This window comes from Carassius auratus, chromosome 3 (assembly GCF_003368295.1).
Source record: "Carassius auratus strain Wakin chromosome 3, ASM336829v1, whole genome shotgun sequence".
NCBI lineage: Eukaryota > Metazoa > Chordata > Actinopteri > Cypriniformes > Cyprinidae > Carassius > Carassius auratus.
Genome location: NC_039245.1, coordinates 29281498 through 29298564, shown reverse-complemented (window position 1 = coordinate 29298564; position 17067 = coordinate 29281498).

Genomic DNA, 17067 nt, shown 5'->3' with positions numbered 1-17067 from the left:
TATTTTTTGGCTCTAAATTGTTAAAATTTAAAGAATTGGTAGAATTACGGACACTTATTGTTATGTTTAAAGCAAAAAATAGAGTATTGCCCACAGACCTTCAACACTTGTTTGTCCTTATAGAAAATGAAGGAAGAAGAAAGGGACATTTTAGGTATCAAACTGTAAGGACAACAGCAAAACAAATGTGTACTTCAGTGGTGGGAGTGAAAGTTTGGAATTCTCTACAAAATGAACTAAAGCAATGCAAAAATATCAGTTTAAAAAAATATTTAAAGAGAAAACAATGGATTTGTATGAACACTTATAGAAATTGATGATGATGGTTGTGATCATGGTTTGCTTTTGCTTTGGAATCTGTTTTAGGTTGATGTTTTGGTTTCTAGTTTGTTTCATTTGTTATCGTCATGCATTGACGTTGTTGTGTTTTTATTATTATTATTATTATTATTATTGTTGATGGGGCAGGAAATAAGATTCTTCATCCTTTTCATCATGGTTTTATAAATTAAATATATGAAGAAGATGAAGTAAGTTTTGTTGGAAAATATCTATGAATGAAATAAACATTATCAATAAAAAAAAAATATATATATATTTTTTTTAACCTTTTATTTAACCAGGTAGGCCGATTGAGAACAATTTCTCATTTGCAACGGCGACCTGGGGAGCAGCTGGGATTTGAACCCATGACGTCGTACACACAATGAATGCACTCTACCACTGAGCAACCAACTGCTAATTTAATCCTCTTTTTCTTTTGTCTTAGGCCGAGGTGTTTTTGCCACTGAACTCATATTCAGAGGCGACTTTGTTGTGGAGTACCGAGGGAAACTACTGTCACCGCAGCAGGCAGAGTTTCAAACTATTGAGTACAATGAGTCTGCAAAGGTTTTTCTTTTTGATTTTCAGTGGAAGAGTAAAACATGGTGGTAAGTAGATGAAGTGGCTATGTAGCAACTTTACAAAGCAAGGGCCATGTCTAAAATCTAGAGTTGTTCTCTTTATGTTAGTGCCTTTGTCAGTACTACTTCAGTGACAGTTTTCTACCCTTCACTGCACCTTCGCAGTGACCGTCATCTGGCCTTCACTGCACCTTCGCAGTGACCGTCATCTGGCCTTCACTGCACCTTCGCAGTGACCGTCATCTGGGCTTCACTGCACCTTCGCAGTGACCGTCGTCTGGGCTTCACTGCACCTTATCTGCCCTTCACTGCACCTTATCTGCCCTTCACTGCACCTTCGTATTGACAGTCATCTGCTCTTCACTGCACTGGTTACTTGAACTAGTCATTATTTCTATTAAAAACAGCTAGGCTCATGTGAAACACTATTTTCAGAAAAGGCTAAAAACATGGTGTGAGTCATTTGTCCAGTTTTCTTTTACAAATACATTATTCCATACAATAATCCTCCCCTGCAAGGATGTCCCATGTTTTTCTTAGTGTAAATGCCCTCTTACTATATTTCACTTGTTGCCATCTGTGTGGTTTCCCAAAACACACTTCACTGGCACGGACACCCTGTCCAACATGCCCGTCTCAGGTAAAAGCAACTGTCCCTCTACCCCATCAGACATATCACTGTTGCAGGTCTCAAACTCTAGACTGATTGATTAGTTATTGTGTAAGGAAAGTGAAAAGTATAAATAAGGACTAACAAATTATGTTGTTCTTGCAGATGATAATTTGCAGAGTGAGCGCTCGAAAGTAAGTGCATAAGAGCCCCAGACTGGGTCAGTTTGTGGATCTGCACTATGTATTCATGATTGTCAAAGTTTCCAGTGTCTGGTTCCAAAGTCAAATGAACATTGAATTATACTCTTGCATAGCCCAAAAACGTCACTTCTACATCTATGTGTTGCTATACTAATACTTCAAGCATAATATTGGCCCACATAAGTATGGACACTAAAGCATTTCTCATGTTCTGTACTTTAAATTTGAAATTACACAAAGAAAATGTGGATACATGGTGTTTTGACTTTAGTCGAATAACTAATCCATACCGCATGACCGTAACAAAGACAAGTCTGGTTTCCAAACCTGCATTTTTTTGCTGGCACCCTGTAATATTTATACAATATTTACTTAAATCCAAATTAATTTATCAACCTTTTTGTAGTATTGCATTTGCATTTTTTTTTTTTTTTTTTTTTCAACAATAATTTCTGGTACACTGATTTTTATATTTGGTTCAACAATTGCAGGCCAGGATTGACAAATTAAAAGAACACCACAATAGGTGTGAAACTCGGTATGAATCTACGGCAGAGAAGCGAAGCGCTCTTCAAAGACAGCGAACCTTACTCCTACTGCAATTGGCAAACTTGGATAAAATGATGAGTCATTTTATTGTACGTTGACATAACTTGGATAAAATATTTTCTGTTCTAAAAAATGCAGCAGGTAAACCTTGCCTGGCTAACGTCAGACCAATTGTCATTCGAGACTTGGTCTGGGAACCACCTGTTCATTTTCTCGTATTTGAGGCATGGTTCCCAGAGCAGTTTATTGGGCGCTACGAATGTCTATCAAATGCGCTTGCTTATGAAATTGTTTAACAGTTGCTCTTTTTTCAAAACAAACTTACGTTCTAAACTACTTAAAACACTATCTAAAGCTGCATCGAAAGGTAATTTCGCATCTGATGCCATGTTGGATCCATAGAAACTTCTTCGATGTGTCGCATAGATGTCGTCAATGTCTTGCTGATCCCTCCCCGTTCTGTGATTGGTTCCCTTTTTCAGGGGAGAATTTAGTCCATGGTGTCCAGGCTGCCTTAGCAGCGTGAATCAAATAATGCGGAAGGCAGCCTGGGAACACCCAGGCTAAGGTAAACCAGGATTTGCATGAATTGAAAATAAGATTTACCTACTGCTATTTATATATTTGATGGAAAAGATTTTAAACATTACTGTTTGTAATTAATGTGCTTAAGGGATACAGGGAACAACAGTGATTTTACAATTGTTTGTACTTTAGTTAAATCATTCTACACTCTCTTTCTGTGGCATTGAATTTTTTGATTGATTTTTAGCTGGGCCCAGAATCACATCCAGTCACTCAACCAGCAGAAGATTCTGTGATACCCTCACCAACAGACACTAGGGATGGGTACCAAAACCCGGTATTAAACTGGCCCCAGGGCTAAATTATGTAAGACCGTAGTATCAGTAAGATCTGACGGTACCGGTTCTGCTTTCGGTACTGGAGGAAAAAATAATAATGTACAATGTATTTTTGCTTAATGTTGTCATGCACATTTAATCTCGCCAAACATTTCTAATGTGCGATCATATTAAGACGTTTGTCCGTGAGATTTGCGTGAACTCATGCACGCCGCAGAGGCTGCCTGTCAGTAACACACGCACACACCACAACGAGCGCACGCACATGCATTAACTGTACGTAAACTCCTGGGCCCGTATTCATAAAGATTCTAAGAATCCTCTCAGAAAACTCTTAATTTAGCTTAAAAACTTTTACGTAGGAGTCTTAGCTTAAGAGCGATTCGGGACCGATCTGAGAGCAACTCTGAGTAAGGAGAAGACAAAAACTTTCATCTTAGTGAGGAGGCGGGGTTGACCCTGTTGCTATGTATGACACAATCTTTTGAAGACTGTGATTGGTTGGTTGTCCAAGAAGAAAAAAAAAAAGAGTGATTTTAAGTATAGGTCTATTCTAATTCTCACTTTGAATTTACATGTGTAATTTATCCTATTTGACCGTTCTCTCTCACACACACACACACACATTATATGTTTGTATATAAATCCTTTTTTTATTTACCATGCTTGTAATTTCCTATAAGGTATTTGATTGGCCTAGAATGATAAAAATTGTTCCACTCTTTCTAATTACATTGATTGCTGTCCTATTTAAGTGGCGGTTTGAATGTTGGTTTTAATTTATCAAACATGAAATCAAAACCAAGAAGGACGAGAAAGCCAAACTGGACAGAGGAACAGTGTTTACTGTTAGCCCAGTTAGTGGATGAACACAAGGCCATTCTTAAAGGAAAATTCGGGCCGGGTGTCACAGCAAGGGACAAGAAGCAGACATGGGAGCGTATAGCACAAACTAATAACGGTTCATTCTCCCTGCTTGTGCGCACCTATAAGCTTGCTATATTCATAAATGCAGTTTTTTGAGCCTGCAAGGTGGGAATGTCCAGTGGAAACTAAATGAACTGCGACACAATAAGATGTTCTGAAAGTGCTGTACTTGTTTGTGTGATCACTCTGCTTACAGAAGGTTGTGACAGACCCAAATCATCACTATTGCATTGTTGCATTTTCCCAGTTGCCAAATATCGTAATGTAGTGATTAATTTATATATTAAATTATAAATTATTATATAATCTATACCGTCTTATTAACTCACTGTCATCCATTGTCTGCAACACATTTCTTCTGCCTCTTCGTCTTTCTGCCATTTTCTCCTCTCTTAAAGAAACTCTTAAGCCTCTTAAAAGTCCTCGTCTGTGCTCCTAACTGTTACAATATGTTACATATTGTCAGAAGGATGTGACAGACCATGTATGGTTAATCTGTGAGTCCTGTGTATTTGACGTCATTTAGATGCACGAGCACGTGAAGTAAAGTGAGAGCACTGAGTAGCATGTGGTTGTGAGATTCCTTTATTTATATAAAAATAGAGATATTGACAGAGAGAACCAAGCATAACATGGTGGCAGCGGTAAAGTACGATACAAAAGTGAAATATTAAGTTTGCTATCGAGAAAGCAACTGCGAAAGACGAGGTCCGATTATGGAGGGTGCGTTCGGATTGAAACCGCCAGCAAACTTTGACTGGAATGTTACGTGCATACCCAAAGCTTGGAAAGCGTGGGAAGAGGAGTTTTCCCTGTACATCGATTTGTCGCTTACAGACGCGGACAACAAAACGAAGGTAAAAGTTTTCCAATATTTAATCGGAGAAACAGGAAGAGAACTGTGTAAGACGCTGAGCGCGGCTCTGCCGGCTGACGGCGAGCTGACGCTGGAATGGCTGTTAACCGCGTTCAGAAATCATTGCAATCCAGCACCGAATGAAACTGGAAAGATACAAATTTTTCTCCAGAAATCAGAACTCAGGCGAAACGTTTGACAAGTATGTTACTGACTTGAAAGTGCTGGCTGACACATGCAATTTTGGATCGGCGAGAGATTCTCTGATTAGAGACCGAATAGTATGCGGCATAATGAACTCGCACGTGAGAGAACGCATATTAAGAGAGATGGACTTGACACTTGATAAGTGTGTGAGGATATGTAAAGCATCAGAAATGTCAAAAGAGAATGTGATGACTATTGAGGGTCAGAAAACGGAAGTGCACGCAGTTCAGAGAGTTAGACAGGCCCAGAGTGCCAAACAGACACAACCAGCTAAGTGCAAATTATGTGGAAAACAGCATGAGTGGAAAAAACTGAGTTGCCCAGTTTATGGAAAGCAGTGCAGGAAATGTAGAAAGCTGAACCATTTTGCAGCCACATGCAAAACAAAAGAGACCGTGCGAAAAGGAATACACAGTGTGGCAGAAAAGGAAGAAGAACCATATCAAGAAATCCTAAGCCTTAGTTCACAAAAGGAGGACAAACATGGAAAACAGCTGTTTGCAACCATGCTGATAGGTGAGAGGCCAGTAAAATTTCAACTAGACTGCGGAGCCAGTTGCAACGTACCAATTCAACTGTTAAACCCTGACACAGTAATGGAAAAGACTGAACAGATTCTGGTCATGTATAACAAGAGCACTTTGAAACCCATAGGGAAGTGCAGAATAAAAATAAGAAACCCCAGAAACAGAAAACTTTATCGTCTGGAGTTAATTGTAGTGGAGGAAAGCTCATCAGTGCCCTTGCTAGGAAACAAGGCTGTGCAAGCAATGGATCTGGTAAGAATACAGCATGAAAACATTATGGCAATTGATGATATTGTTACCACAGAGAGATGCGAAGAAAACGAAACGTGGGGCAAGGAAGACTTACAACGAGAGTATGCTGATGTATTTGAGGGAGATGGATGCCTGGAAGGGAAATATAACCTCGAGGTGGATCCTGAAGTTAAACCGGTGAGGCTTCTGAAGCGCAGAGTTCTGGTGGCACTAATGAAGCATCTAAAAGTTGAATTAGAAATCCTGGTAGATAGAGGCATCATAGCTCAGGTAGAAAAGAGCACAGATTGGATTAGCAGCATGGTGGTGGTGAAGAAACCAAGTTGAAAATTAAGAATCTGTATAGATCCAAGACCACTAAACAAAGCACTTAAGCGTCAACACTTTCCTCTGCCTACCATAGACGATGTTCTCCCGGATCTGACCAAGGCGAGAGTTTTTACAGTGTGTGATGTAAAGGACGGATTCTGGCATGTAAGGCTGTCAGAAGAGTCAAGTTATCTTACCACTTTTGCTACTCCATTTGGCAGGTATAGATGGATCAGAATGCCCATGGGGATCAGCCCGGCTCCAGAAGTTTTCCAGCACAGGTTGACTCAGGCGCTGGAGGGGCTCCCAGGAATCCGGATAATAGCGGATGACATCCTCATCTGTGGGGAAGGCGATAATGATGAGGCAGCGGAGAAAGATCATAACGAAAAACTGAGACAACTACTGGAGCGATGTAGAAACAGAAACATCAAACTAAATTTCAACAAACTCAAGCTGAAACAGAAAGAGGTGCCATACATCGGACACAGACTGACTTCAGAGGGTCTAAAGATTGATCCAGAGAAAGTGAGAGCCATAATGGAGATGCCCAGGCCTTCAGATGTGAAGGGGCTGCCGAGATTATTTGGTATGGTGAACTATCTGTCCAAATTTTGTGCACACTTGTCAGATAGCTGCGATGCATTAAGACAACTGACACAGAGATGTGGTTTGGGAATGGACTGATATACAGGAAGAAGCGTTCAATAAATTGAAACAAACGATTGCCTCTGCACCTGTTTTGAAATATTATAATCCAGAAGAAGACCAAGTTCTCCAATGTGATTCCTCAGAGCTGGCTGGGTGCAGCACTTCTGCAGGCAGGACAACCAGTTGCTTTTTTGCAGCAGAGCACTTACACCCACGGAAAAGGGGTATGCTCAAATAGAGAAAGAATGCCTGCCAATCCTGTTTGGGATGGAGAAATTCCACCAGTACACCTATGGCCGGAATGTAGAAGTCCATTCTGACCAGAAACCCCTAGAAACTATCACAAGAAAGCCACTTTTAGACGCACCTAAGAGATTGCAGAGAATGCTTTTGAGGCTTCAGCGATATGATATCAATGTTGTCTATGTTCCAGGTCGACTAATGTACCTAGCAGACACTCTCAGCAGAGCGTACTTACCGGAGTGTGCTACAGAAGGATCTGTAGAGACAGAAATTGAGACGATTAACATGCTGCAGTACCTGCCCATATCAGAAGGAAGTCTACAGAAGATACAGACAGAAACGGCTAAGGATGGGACATCTCAGATATTACAGCAAGTGATAGTCCAAGGATGGCCGGAAGAGAAGATTCAGCTGAAAGAAGAGATGAGACCATTTTTTTCAGTAAGAGAAGAGCTTAGTGTGCAACATGGTGTGATTTTCAGAGGAGAGAGAGCTGTAATACCAGCACAGCTAAGAAAATAAATCATGGAGAGAATTCATGCTTCGCACTTAGGCATAGAAAGCTGCTTACGCCGAGCAAGAGACTGCGTATACTGGCCCGGGATGAGTGCCGCCATAAGAACATACGTAGGAAACTGTGCAGTCTGCAGAGCAGTGGATGCACGGCAGCAGAAAGAGACAATGTGCCCACATGACATTCCTATGAGACCATGGTCAAAAGTGGGAACAGATTTGTTTTCATTTAACAACAGAGCATATCTCATCACAGTGGATTACTTTTCAAACTTCTGGGAAGTAGACTGTCTCACGGACACCAGGTCAAGTACAGTAATACACAAGTTAAAGGCCCATTTTGCACGACACGGGATCCCAGACACTGTGATCTCTGATAACGGACCACAGTACAGCTCACAAGAATTCAAGCAGTTCAGTAAGGCTTGGGAATTTAAACATGTAACGTCGTCTCCAGCATATCCACAAAGCAACGGCAAAGCGGAGTCTGCGGTAAAGACGGCAAAACAGCTGATGGAGAAAGCAAAGAGAGCAAAGACTGATCCATATCTAGCTATTCTGGAACACAGGAACACACCATCTCAGGGGTTCCAGGCCAGTCCGGCACAAAGACTCATGAGCAGAAGGACTAAAACATTACTGCCGACACATGACAGCCTCCTGCAGCCAGGTGTTGTAAACACAGAACACGCAGTAAAAGACAACCAACGCAAACAAGCATTCTACTACAACAGAGGAGCAAAAGATCTTAGACCTCTTCAGCAAGGAGAACACGTAAGAGTTCAGCTGGACACCAAACACAGATCTGACTGGACACCAGCAAAAGTGTTAAGAATTGCCAATAACAGATCATATACAGTCAAGCTGGAAAATGGAACTGTTGTAAGGAGGAATAGGAAACATCTCAGACCTGTGTCTGGAGGACCACAGAGAGCAGAAACACAAAACTTGAGTGACAAGATTGAACAGTCTAATCAGAAGATCCAGCGGGATGAAGGACATTCACAGACAGTACCAGAGACACACACACGCACACAACATTCGGATAACAACAACAGTGTTGTGACAACCAGATGTGGCAGAATAGTCAAGAGACCAACACACTTGAAAGATTTTGTTTAAATCTGTTAATTGTTATTGTGACACAGAATCGTTACTTTGAGTATGTGTTATATTGTTGTTCTTAGTCACAAGTTTATTGCATACAGTGACCACAGTGACAGTTAAAAAAAAAAAGGAAGGATGTTACAATATGTTATATATTGTCAGAAGGATGTGACAGACCATGTATGGTTAATCTGTGAGTCCTGTGTATTTGACGTCATTGAGATGCGTGAGCACGTGAAGTAAAGTGAGAGCACTGAGTAGCATGTGGTTGTGAGATTCCTTTATTTATATAAAAATAGAGATATTGGCAGAGAGAACCAAGCATAACACTAACAAGTTTGACTTTAAGACCTCTTTTAAGGGTTAAGATGCTTTCTGAATTACTTTTTTCTTTACTAGGATTTTTTCTTTAATTTTAAGAGTAAAAGCCCACATTTCTAAGAATTGTCTTAGAATTTTGTCACTAGGAGCTACTTTTTGCATTAAGATTCTTTATGAATACGGGCCCTGCTTAATAATAAAGAGTGATGATGGCGAAGAGATTTGCTAAATGTTATCGTGCACATTTTATCTTACCAAACATTTCTAATTTACGATATTATTAAGACGTTTGTCTGTGAGATCTGCAAGAACTCGCATGCGCGCCGCGGAGGTTGTCTGTCAGTCACACACACACAACAAGAACGAGCGCGGTACACGCATCACAGTATGAAAACTCCCGCTTAATACAAAGAGTGACGATGGCGGAGAGAGCAAAACGTTCCACAGTGTGGTTATACTTCACTAGAGTTGATGCAGACAATGCTGGTTGTCATAAGTGCAAAACAATATTTGCATGTAAGGGCAGAAACACAAGCAATCTGTCAAAGCATCTTTCAAAAGTGCATTATGTGTATCGACTGCCTAGCTAGCTCGTCTCTGGTTGTTGCCCCATCTACGTCAGGTATGTATGCTAAAATCATGTTGAATCAACGTTGTTCACGTCATTTAAAATAAATGTAAAATCTCCCTGGTTTGCTAACCTTACGTAGAAATTCTGTTGATTTCTTTTGGGAAAAATGAGAATGAAATAAACATATTTTCTACTTGTTTTTAAAATTCCAAATGAGTATGTAAATGTAAACATTTATTAGGCTAACTTAAATGCACAGCACCTCAAGTTAGTTTACAAAATAGCCAATTGCCACATTTTGCAACCTTTTTATTATTATATATATATATATATATATATATATATATATATATATATATATATATATATATATATATATATATATATTTTATTTTATTTTTTTAAGCTGCAGCTACTATGAACCAACCAACTCCTCCTAACACCTCTGGTCCAAGACAAGCCCATTATTAATTTTACATAAAAAAAAATAAAGAAATGTTAATTCTGTTCTCAACTTGTTCTTAAAAAAAACAAAACACACAACACAAAGTACCGATAAGAATACCGTTAAAGTACCGGACCGTTAAGCAGTATCGGTAAGAGTAGTAATACCGTTAAAACCTTAACGATACCCATCCCTAACAGACACACAGGTAATAAGAGAGTTTTTATAACCATTTAGTTTCAGAGCTGCACAGTATACATTATATTATAGTAATTATTTCCCAGCAACAATGTTGATCAGAATGTGTTTGACAGAACGATGTGAGGATGGCATTATTACAGGCTTTAGCCCAGCCCTGTTAGGGCATACTGGATTTTTTGCACACATTTACGATTAGGGCTGGATAATTAAAGTAGTTGAAACTGAAATTCAGATTGAGGTTTAAATTCTAACCGACTTAATTTTCCAATGTCGGTTATTTCGTTTTTTTCATCCTGTCAAAACTTCCCCCTTAAAACTTGCCCAGCTGTGACAGAATTTTACTAAGGAATGGGGAGAAATCTTAAGCTAAAAAAAAAGAGTGAGGATGACCTTTTTGGTATGGATGATGTCGGCATGATTACTAACTACACCCACCATGATTGGCTGATAAGGGATGAGTCTCTGTCAGTTATTTTATAATAGAAATATTGTAGAATGAGATATCATGTTGCCATAATCAAATAAAGATTTCAAAATAAAAATGTTGCAATATTCAAATAAAGTTTGAACTAGAGTGTCACTAATTAAACAAGCATATGTTCAGCTAATTGTCAGCCTCTACATGTCTGCATCTTATAAATAATTGTTATATGTATAAGCAGCCTTTTAATTAACAGACTAGATTATTATGGTTGATATGACAGTAAGATTTAGTACAAAGGTAAAAGAAATCCAAACTGGATTACTGTGGAAACAGCCATTTTAGGATTGTTTATGATTTGGTCTTTGTGATTTAGGTGTCCTCTTGACTACCACTAACTTTTCACAGATTTAAGAGCTGATTTTTACATAAAAACACTTTATGAAGTACTCGAAGAAGAGTCGAAGAGTCCTAAAGATGTGGAGTTAGGAGCAACATTTAGTTTCACTTAAAATATTTTGTGAAAATGGCCCCTGGTGTTTTTACTCTGTTATCTAGTTATGAAGCACTGCAAAATAATTTATGCCAATATTATCTAATTTATTTTCTACATTAAATATTATTTGTTTGACTATACCACATACTTAATGCCTATTATCATTACCAAAATCATGAACCTCATTTTTGTAACCTATGTATCATTAACGCAACATGTGGTCTTTTAAGATTTATTTAAGAAATTGAAAAATAGTAGTCTGCTTTTAAATGTATGTGCAGAATCTATACATTATGTTCTTTCGGGTTTGCCACATCATTTTGAAATTATTTCAGTTTTTAATGAAAAAAATATAAAAAATTGGCTGCAAAATGCAGAAGGTGTTGCGGTAATGAGAGAAATAATTGAAAATCACATAAAAATTTTATTATAAAATATATATTTTATTCCAGAGTTTCAAGTGCATGACTGTTAATAAACCATTTTTAAAAATGTGAAAATGTCTTATTTTTCCCCTTGGCACTGGACTATTCAGAGTGTTACGGTAATGAGATTTTTAAGGACATGTTTTGGAAAATATGTTCAAAAAGTTGTTAAATTGTCAGTAAAACTTTTTTAAATTTATGGTCACCGACACCTCAGAGCTGGCTCTTAATGCTTAAAAAGAAAATCTGTTGATACAAACATTTTTTAAAATGTTTTAAATGAAATCTTTGAAACTACGATTTCGTGAGAATCACCCAACTATGCTATTTACAACCCACAGCGTCACAATAATAGAGATAGTATGACTAATTCACACACGCAATCACTCGTACTGGTACTTGTTCCAATTTCTTTATCTGATCTTTTATTTATCTCTTACACCGAGCAATAATCTATAAAAAATGTTACGAACATAGATCAAATAACTGCTGATAGTGAGCTATGATGTCAGATCACGCTTTCAATAGGAAAAAATATCCCACCTTTACTAGTCGATCTCAACCGTCTGGCTGAGGTCAGTCTAAAAAGACGCTCAGGACAGTTGACAGAACGCTGCTGCGTGTCGACACGAAAGCATATCATTTTCACGTGTTATTAAGCCTTGCCACTTGCTAATTTAACCATTCAAAAAACTTAAAAGAATTCAAACACAAGACGCGGAAAAGCTAAACTGAGCAGCTGGTTACTCACGCTGTGCTCAGTTCACATGCAGAGAGAGAGACGACCTCTCGTTTGCGGAATTGCTAATGCAACCTTTTCACACCACAGACTGAACACAATTAATCATTGCTTGGTAATTGGCCAACAAAGTCAAGGAACTACACTTACTTTTTCCACTGGTGGCACTTGTGCTACTAACTTTTTCAGTTACTGGCGCAAAACATGATTTGGTCGCACAAATTATTTATAATAATTACTGGATAATAATGAAACTGTATTGCATACAGATGTGCTTTGTTTTACTTGCCATCCTTTAAACCACATGCCTTGTTCTATTTCTTACAATACACACAGTGCATTGCTCCGTCTTGTAGCTGGGGTTAGAGGGGCCCCGGTGCAGGTTGTACAGTGGACCCTGTTTAAAATAGTTTCATTTGTACTGTATGTTCACTATTTATTTATTTGTGCTATTTACAAAATGTTTACATTTAAGTTTGTTTTTGTTAATTTAAAATAGCATTACATAGTCTTCACTGTAAAATAAAATACACAATCAAACCAAAATGTATTCAGACACCTTCAACATTTCTTACATTATCACAGTTATTTGCTATAGTTTAGAAATTGGTAATAAAATATGACAAGAACTCCGAGTTAAACTGTGTCATAACAAATTAATCTTGATAATTTCGGATAACTTTGCTAAAAAGATATGTAATGGATTCAAACAGGCAACTGAGACAACTGTCAGTATGACAATATTTACACAACTATCAATACTTTGAACAGTTACCAAGCAAGCAATGCTTAATTTGGTTCAGTCTGTGGTGTGAAAAGGTTGCATTAGCAGTTAAAGAAAGAAACACTTAAGCAAAAAATGGTCAGGTCCCTAATTTTTATTTTTTTTTATTTTTTTTGTCAATTTCATTGGTAGTCTACAGTATGAAGAATTTTTGGGTATAATATTTCACAGATCACTATTTTACCATACTCACTTAAATGAACAAGCGTCCTGCACCCACTAGTAAAACAATATAATCAATCAGTCAGATTTTTGGATTGACTTTGGATAAATTCTTGTTAAACCTTGTAATTCAGTCAAGAGCAGTGAGTGATTTACTTTCATTTTCATACATTAAAGGCACTGACAGCAGAGCTAGTAAATTAGGCGCGGTCCCTTTAGGAGACAAACGCATCCATTATAATGATACACATCAAACTTTTCTCAACTCTTTACTTTCACTTAAGACATAACCACAGACTTTTTCGAACACACTTTCCAAGACGGGTATTTCGGCATATTTTGTATGTATTTGTCGTCGGTACAACAGCAAGAAGACTTTGAGACGCGTCTCTCTCTGCTTGCTCCCCGAACACCAGAACACTGCGGTGCTGAATTGAGCTCTTTCGCTTTTCGCTCTTTTTTTTTCTGTTTATTTAAACTGCGATTTGTATTTGTTCGTTCAGGTGCGGGAGGACGTGAACGTCCTGAAGGAGAGCTCGGTTCAGTGTTGCTGTCCGTGAGATGCGGCTCTCTCTCTAGCACCGAACACAGCGCGAGTCACCAGCTGCTCAGTTCAGCTTTCCCGCAGCGCGGGGCTGAAGCCAACTTGATGTGTTGAATGCTCGGAGCACATTATAAAACGTATTCTTAAAATACACATTTCTGTTTTAATAAATGCTCATATTAAATCATAGCATAACACATAAGTAGGTACAAAAATAATCAGTGATACATTTGCGACCCCATAAAAATTTGGGTCGCAATGGCATTTCAAAAGGTCGCATATGCGACCATTTTGGTCGCAGTGTAGTTCCCTGAAAGTATTGACTGTTGTCTGAAGTTTTGTTTGATTGTAATCCATTACATATCTTTCTATCAAAGTTATCTGAAATTATCAAGATGAATTTGTTCTGACAGTTTAACTCTTGAGTTCTTGTTATATTTTATTACCATTTTCTAAACTATAGCAAATAAACTGATAGAGAAATGTTGAAGGTGTCTGAATAAATTTTGGTTTGACTGTATGTTTAATTTTTACAGTGCTATTTTACATTTAATTATTCGGTTTCTGTACCTGGACACTTACAAACTTGAAAAAACTTAAACACTGTGTAAATAGCACAAACAAATAAACAGAACAAACACACAATTTAAACACTTTCAGACAGGCCCCACTGGTACAACCTGAACCGGGGCCCTGCTAACCCCAGCTACGGCTCTGTTTACAGTACAAACCTTGTCAGTGAACTATGAGGGCAAAAAACAAAACAGAAACAAAGTAACCGTTAATTAATCGTAATCGAGGTAAAATGTTCAATTAATCGAGGTTTTGATTTTAGGCCATAATAGTCCAGCGCTATTTACGATACGTAGTTACATTTGTAAGTTATGAATGACAAATTGTAATATAATTATATTGGTTTCTACACTTTAAACGACTTACCACAAACGATGGATACAAACACCCTCTAAACAAACCTGAAAGTTTGGTTGGCACTTTAACCTCATATAGGTAGTGATGAGTATTTATGATAGCTTTTGGGGACATTGACCTGTATTTTAACTGTCCTTATGGGGACACTTTGGCTTAGTGAGGATGGAATCCTAGTCCTCTTAAGGATAACCATTGGAACTCATATGTAATTTCTTGCTGATATAATTTTTGTATATTTATACAACTAAAAACTATTGATCCTGCTACTGTTTTTTGCAAACTATAAGGTGCACCGTAGCAGTTTTCCTATATAGTTCATTGGGTACATCCGTCAGTAAAAACCATTATAAATCCTAAAATATTGTTTGTCTAATTACTAATTTATTATTGGAGACCATGTATTTAAATGGCTAGCCTTATACACTGTCCATAAAAGATGGATAGAAACATTCTCTAAACAGAAGTTGGTAATAACCTCAGGTTTTTATTTCAAATATTTCTAAATATGTGTTGGGCCCAATACTTACAGAGTGCACTGTAGATGTGTTAACTGGTTCCCGGATTTGAATTTCTGTGTCACATGTCACTCTAGCAAAAGGAAAAGCTTTGTTTCCCCTTGTTTTTGTTTTGTAAGACTGTTATTCAGTCTCAACGTGCCTAATCTGTTTCGTAATTTCATAGCCTCAAATGATAATTATTTTTTATTACAGGTATGGTCAGAAATTGACCATGCATCTCTTTCAACCAGCGAATGTGTACCGCCACTGGAAAGAACAGAGAGTGTATTTGTAAGTAACAACATTCATTACTTGCCTAAGTCTGTCAATTAGGGTTACATAAAATATCTACCTTTTAAGTCACTATTCTTTAAAGTTTGTGGTCTGAAGATCACATTTAATTGTGACCGGGTTTAAAAGGTATACGACTCACCAAGAAATATTTTGATTGTGTACTGCTCTGCATACAACTGTATAATGTCTAAACATTAAACCAATATGTCTGTAATGATCTCTTTGTAAGAGACAAAACCACAGTAAGATTATTTATCGAAATGTCATGATGAGAAAGTGCATTATACAAGAAATTGCCCCAACTCACGCTCAGCCAACATGAAATTGTAGGCTATTATTTTTGCTGTTGTGCTCATGTATAAATTGTGAATAGAACGAACAAGCGATGTGTGATGTTATTTGATACCTTTTGGGGACATTGACCTGTATTTTAACTGTCTTTATGGGGACACCTTTGTTGCTAATATAATTTGTGTAGAATTCTCAATACCTTTTATATTTGTCATGTTTGACTGATTACAGGTTGCTTTCCAAAACAACATGGACACAGATTCCAGCTGTGCAGAAGATAAGAATGTGTCCCACTCCAATCCCAAGGTAAGCAAGTATAGATGATGGCCACAGTTCATAAAAGTTTAGACAATTCATTAATTTTATCTTGACTGATTTTTGTAACAGTTTAAAAGGCAACTCTTTCAATGTTTGTTTAATACTTTAAACCCATTCATACTTGATAACTTGCATTTATTTTTGCATTTATTGATGCAATTAGATATTAAACTAGAGTAATTGCGTGCATGTAACAAAAATGCTTGCTTTTACTTTTTTTTTTTTTTTGCAGTTTAAAATATAGGGTATTTTTTTGTGGATGTTAGAAGGAAATACTTTTATTCTACAGATATTGGGAGATATTGTAGTTCTGTTTCAATGACACAGACCTTGTATTTAGGAAATTAAATTTAAATTAAATTTCAGTTTAAAAAACAAATGCTTGGATATGATTCTGAAGACTCACTAAGCAGCATGGAAATAACAGAGGATGAATATGTGCCAAGGTCTGATTGTGAAAGTGGGACCAGCTCAGAGGGAGGCAGTATATTAAAGAAAAATGCTGCCACCATGGCCAGTCCTGCTGTTAAAAATGGAACAAGAAAAACATACAAGGGACCTAGAAACTGGAACTCTGAATCTGACACATCTGGGGAAAGCTCCATAACTTCACTTACAGTCATGCACAGTCAAAAGACTGACGATGGATCTAGAAGATACACCAAAAAACATTACTGTCTCTTTTGTGAGAAACCACAATCCAAAATCGCCAGGCATCTGGAACTTGTTCATGGAGATCAATCTGAAGTCACTAAGGCCATTTCATCTCGAAAGAAAGCTCCAACTGACTACACTAAGGAAACAGGGGGACGGAGCACACAATGTAGATGTCATTAGAAAGGGAAAAGGTGTCATTGTTCCATGTAAACAAACGAGTTCTCCAAATGTCAATCCAAATAAATTCTT